We start from the raw sequence: 6,782 nt of genomic DNA on the forward strand, positions 1-6,782 counted from the left end.
CTATCCCATTAAACTCAACTCCCACCCTTTTTGGGAATGGGAGATCTGTTACACCTTGACCACTACTGACCCAAGATACTTGAGGAATTGCTGTCCTCTGGTTTTGTGAAAGCAGACCACCCCCAGGACCTTGGGTAGGCATGTGATTCTGTAAATAGGGATGTTTTCCTACAAGAAAACATATTGATTCAATAAGGATAACCTTAATGTAAAGTGAAAACAATCACCTTGCTTACCTGCATAATTCTGTCTCGTAGAAGTAGAACCACTTCCAAGTTTGAGAGAGGAATTCATGGAACTCTCTGATGGTGACAAATCTATATTACTTGGATAACGAACCTGAGATACATATAAGAGTATAAGCACTCCATGTTACTGAATCAAGTAAGCTTACATGAACAAATAAAAACGTACTTTTAAATTTATTTGTTACTTTCCTTTTCCTATTATAACATCGTAGCACCCAATTATAGTAATGTCATGCAAAGACATGATATTTACTGCTATGATTGAGTAGATTTTTCATGCAATAATAGGAAGAAAAAAAATGAAAGTAAGATGCTAATGCTATGCATTTAGATGAATCCAAAAAGAAAATGAAGTTACCGCAACATTCAAGGTAGGAGCTGGGTGTTGTCCACGAATTCCATTTGGGCCCAAAATAAAATGTCTGGAGAGAGTTTCTTCCCTTGCACGAGGAATATTTAGAGAATTAAAGCAGCAAGAAAACCAAAATCACTAGTTTGTGTTCTGAGATTGAAAAGCAATCGGAAAAAGGTGAATTCAACATTGATACTTACATGGATCCTGAAATCACTAAAGAAGGGCATTGGTCCTTCAAAAAAAAGATGCAAAAGCTGACTACTGAAGAAGGGCTTCGTGGAGAAAATTGCAATCAAGCCCTAAATTGAATAGTTCTCCATTTAAAGAAAACACAGTATAGGGCTAGAGTTGATAATTTGGAAGAAAAAAGATGAAGAACAGAAGAATATGAGGTCAAAGTAACAGGATCGAATAAATAAAGGAAAATTCTTACCTTTTTCTTCGAACGGAGGGTCAATTGACTTTCAATTTTCGATGTTAGGGCTTAGCGATTGTAAGAGGAAGAAGACAAACGTACTCTCATAGATGATGGTTGTATGCGCTTGATTTTGCAAAGACGAGTTAAAGGAAAGAACTAGGGTTTTCTTGTTGTAAGTCAGGGGAGAAGCCAAGAAAGTAATTAGAGGAGAAGGGGGGAATCGCTCAAGAAGAAAAATAGAATGTCTTCGTAAGATGGAAGGGAAAATTGGTTTAGAAGCTGGTCAAATGTAATGAAATGTTGAAACGTTTGGAAACAACTTCTCCCAAATGGTTGGAGAAGATGGTCGGAGACAGTTGGCGGTCCGAGATCGGAGGTTGGGTGGTGGTGCGATGCTACTATGAAGACCAACGCCCTAGGGCTTTTTCTTGCTAATCGGAAGAGGCGGGGGAGTTTAATTTTTGGGATCCAGTATAGGCGGGTGAAATCCCGCTTAAAACGCGTGTTTCATTAAAAAATTATAAAGTGACACTCTTAGATGACAGACGTTTTATGAAAGGTGCCCTCCGCTTTTTCTTTTTTTTCTTTTCTGACACTAATTTTAGGGCACGCACAAATGCGGTGCCCTCTATCCTTCATATTTTGCAAAACTAACATTATTTTTTAGGGCACGCACAAATGCGTATCGTTTATCAGCGCGCGTCATTGTTTGCGCGTCATTAAAGGTCTTTTTTCTAGTAGTGTCTGACATATTTCCAGAAATTTGCTGGACTTCTGAAATTTAGATTCATACACCCTTTCTTAGATAGCTCACATGTGTGTCTAAAAAATTTTCAGAACTATGAAAAGGGATACCATAATCATAGTCATAATTGTTTAGACCGTTTCCATTTCTCACAAGTCCATGTTAGTGTTCCGGTGAACCACACACACTCCACTAACGACTTTTGAAAATGCAAATAACACAATTGCTATCTACTTAAAATCTACTTAGTGAAAGCGTTTCCTCACCGTCATTCTCATGAATCGGAGAGCAATCTTATGACACTTACACTTTATGGTGTATGAGTTCCTATCCATGTGAATTTGTCAAAACCATAATCACAAGATAAGGTTAGTGACAATTCAGCCTTACATGGATTAAACTTGTTCAATCTTAGTTTCTTGTCACCTTGGTAGCACAAGGCCCACCAATGCTTCCAAGTTGAACTCTGATAACTCACATGCAAATTCAACTTATTTGAAGTAGGTACAGAAATAAGAATTATGTCAACACGATAGGTTGCAAACCTTAAGTCGTGTGCTAGTGATAAATTACATGTTTTACTCTTGATTAAATCTTGAAACTCTTTCAGGCTCTTTAAGGCTCCCACTGTCCCCTTGACATATAAGTTTCCCCAGTCAAGAACCATTCTTTGACAAAACAAATATTCAAGGGATAGTGCGGATTCTTATCAAGACTAACACTTCACACAATTGGTCTTAGTTGGTCTTTGTCTCATCCAAGACATAACAACTTACCAATCTCAAATGTACAAGAGTAGAAAACATTTTACTCTTACATTTGACTAGTGTTAATAAATCTTCCTTTATGTCACTCAAGGTTACAATCTTCGAGTATGACTCTAAGAATTGTTTTGGAACGAAGTATGACTCATCTTCTTGATTTTAACCAATCCAAAGATTCATGACCTCTCTTCTTAGCCGTAACAATGCACTAAGACGTCCTTAGAGTATGAATTTGTTATATGGTTTCATGATCATTAAGATGATCATGAAAAACGATACTAAAGTACTCTCCCATCCTTTCAGATTTGAGAAACTTTTATCTTTCTGCCTAATTTGATTCTTCTCATTTGTTTTGTCATACATTGTAACCTTTCCAATGTTATAGAATTATACTTAACCTCATAAGTATCTTTAGTAAATCATGACAAATCAATCTTTGTGGTGGACCTTGACCAGTGCACACCCAGTGTACCTAATTTCTTAGTCCTTCAATTGACTCACATATACATGTGATCAAAGAATTAGTCTTAATTTTCAAAGATGAAAATTCTCATTCATCATACAATACAACTTGTATGATTCCAAGTTTCTGTCCAATTGAAACTTGGGTGATGAAAAACTTTCTACATTTGGTAAATTCAGACACTACCACAAAAGAAAGAATCAAATCCACCTTCCAATATTGCTATTACTGGAAACATATAAGCAACAATTTTCCACAGATGCCATTGTAAGGATATTTTTGAAATAAATAAAAATTAAAACCTTTTTTTTCTTTTTTTTTTTTTAAAAAAAACTTTGCGGAAAAACTTATCCTTACAATCCACATGAAAACCTTGTTGTTATCTATTCATAAGCAATATATTATAACTCTTAAGCAACAGCTCAAAATTCTGATTACCGAACCATGCGATCGAAACTCACCTTCGCAATCAGAATCAAAATATACTTACTTTAAGCTTCCTATCTTTTCTTTGATTCTTAAAAACATCAACATGTGACCCATTCACATTATGTAATAAGAATCTCCAAATAGGAACTTAATAGAGTTAGTCAGTGGACTTTAACTGAAGTAGAGTCAAACATTTTGACTTGATCAATATTATGATCTTTCAGGTAAATATGGCAGCTTCGTAATCAGTGCCCCTTCCTTTGGCAACAAAACACATGGACCCTTTGGTAATGGCACATGGGACTATCTTAGACTTAGCCTTTCTCTTTACCATTTGGTCAACTGAGTTGACTATAGCCGATCCCTTTCCATTGGGAAGAGAAATCTTTTTCTAGATATCCAATGCTACCATTGTCAATGTCCATTTAAGACTTGGAAAGTTGTTCTTTAAATCAAATTTGCTTTACTGGTGTTCCAAATCGTTGTTGATTCCACAACACCAAGCAAATAGATAACATCATTAAGGGTCATGTCATAGTCTGTCTCATAGTAGTCCCAAAGAGACTCACTATGTTACTAAGAAAGTGATTGAACATCCAACTTTCACGAGACTTTGACACCCAACTCTCCCGGCTTGTCAATATGTGACTTTATCTCCAAGATGTGAGCACACATAGACTATGCTTGCCAATAGGGATTGAGTGATTTTAAACTTTTCAAGAACTTGTGGGTGAGGGAGAATAATTGGAGGAGGTGGAGGAAGTGAAGCATGATGTTGAGGGACACCATCTTCAAGAGATTTGGGAAGATCATAGTTGTCTGAACCAGGCATCTATAATGGGAGAAAATCAAGTTAGTTGATTCAAAATCCTTAATATAACACCCAATATGAAATATTAAGGCTAGGACCCAACACAATATTTTATAACTTGGAAGAGTGATGCTGTAATCCAAGCTATAAAATATTTGAAGGTAGGCGAATGACGCTTCACCAATTTCCACCATGAAAAACGAAATAATTTATTAGGTTTTAATTTGATTTGAAATTCCTAGATCTTTTGAGATTCATTGAACTTTTCAATGGCATGTTTCAATCTCGAGTGTGCCCTCTCAAATTTTGTGACTGGGATGCCGAGAATCACAAAACAAGGTGTGAATAACCATACCAATTCACTTGGTACCCTTAATATTATCACCTAATCAATGTGTTGGTTAACCACACACGTTCCATTGATCTATGAAAAACATTAAGTCACCCTTCGTGGTCCTTACTAGTCCAAGTTAGTGTGCCGGTTAACCACACACGCTCCACCAACGACTTGGTAAGGTACAAAGTGTGAATTCCATGGGCTAGCACCAAATTCACATTTTTCCTAAAGTAACTAAAATTGGGAATTAAATAAAATAAAATATTTAGTTACTTTATAATAATCATTATATTTTTAATGAGAATTTAAAGTCATTGTCCTACCCGTTCGGCTAACGACCCTCCACCGATCAAGCAAGCGGTGGGTGAAAGTGGACACCCATTAAGTTGCCATTTTATAGGCAACAACTTTATACCCACCTTATAGACCGGCTTCGTGAATGAGGCCTACTAACGGTAAAACGACTTGTTCTTATACATACATATATATATATATATATATATATATATATATATATATATATATATAATTAACCATTAATGTTATAAATAGTATAAGTGTTGAATTTTAACTTTTAACATTCTAAGTGTTGGAATTAAATTTTCTTAAAGTGTGTGAAACTTTTCCAAATTCCAAAACTTGAGGGCAAGTTTTGTAACTCTTCAAAACTATTCATTTCATAACTTATGAATTAAAGGTTCATAAAATGAAGACTCTTCATTTTATGTAACTTATGTGTTTTTAATGTGTCTTAAAGAAAAGTGACCTTTGGATATCCATAACTTGAGGACAAATTATGGACTCCATTAAAACACATAAATGATCAAGAATTAATCCTAAACAATTCAGCAAATAATTCCTATCATCTTCTAAATTCATAAGAACATGAACATGATTATCAAAGTTTCAAGAATTATATGAACACATACAAAGCATGAAATTTTGATATATGCTATTGTAAATGGATTAGAACAACCATTACACCAACTAAAATAAGTTTTAAAACATCAAAACAGTTTAGGGTAAAGTTTCTAGTCCATTTCCAGCAACAAAAGTCGAAAATCTGCATTCTGAACCTTCTACTCGCCGAGTGCACGAACCTACTCGGCGAGTAGGATGAATTTTGCCTTGGACTCGGTGAGTCCCCCCATGGACTCAGTGAGTCCATCATGCAGACAGCAAAAATTTCAACTTTTTTCACTATTTTGCATCAAGTATCAAACAAGCAAGCCTAGGCTCTAATACCACTGTTGGGTTTTGAGCAATCTAACACTTCCTAAGTGTGCATGCAACCCTAATAAACCTTGGATCTATGTTTGTCTAAATACATGCAAAATAATAATTTTTCCAAGGTTCATAACCTATCTAACATGGCATGGGGTACTTTTAAACATAAAAGAATTAGATGAGATTACATACCTTTTGATGATGAGTTTGATTCCTAAGGAGTTTTAGAGCCAAGCACCAATAGTGTGAATGCCTCAAATGGAATCACAAATCACCACAAACTCTTGGAAAACTTTGAGAGAGTGTATACACACTTATAAAATCGACCACACACAAACACACATACTCTAGTGACACTAGTGGTTATTTCATGCAGCATAAGCATGTTTATATAGTGTACATGATTAGGGTGAAACCCTAATAACCCATGACCTTTCCTTTTCCAAGGATCCATGGGTTAAAAGCCCCATGGATCATCCATGGACTTCCATACAAGCCTAACCCATTAACTAATGAGTGTTAGCCCACACCATATAAAACAATAGCCCACAATTTAATTAGTCTTCCTTTTAATCTCTAAATTAATTCATAATTAATTTAAGACTAAGACTAATTAAATAACTTCATATTAATATAACTCTCATAAAATTATCCATAAATAGTTTGGATGAAATGCAACCCAAATGGACTATGCCGGGTCGGGTCAAGTATGTACCAAATAAGTTATGGACTTAGACACCTTATCCAACAACTGCATCCTAGGTAACCTTCTCTGTGACATCCCCATTTTCACGGCCAGAAAAGACCGATTTTTGTTTATGCTTTATAAAAATCAGAGTTCTTCTTTTAATAAAAATGTTGCGGAATTTGTTCCCAGAAAAACATGATAAATACGTTATTAAAACATTTCCGAAGAAACGTACTTTATTCATTTTAAAACGTTTGGGATGTCATCGTCAATACAGGAACATAAGCATAAACAGAA

Source organism: Lactuca saligna, chromosome 4 (genome assembly GCF_052625555.1).
Source record: "Lactuca saligna cultivar CGN05327 chromosome 4, ASM5262555v1, whole genome shotgun sequence".
In the NCBI taxonomy this organism is placed as follows: Eukaryota; Viridiplantae; Streptophyta; class Magnoliopsida; order Asterales; family Asteraceae; genus Lactuca; species Lactuca saligna.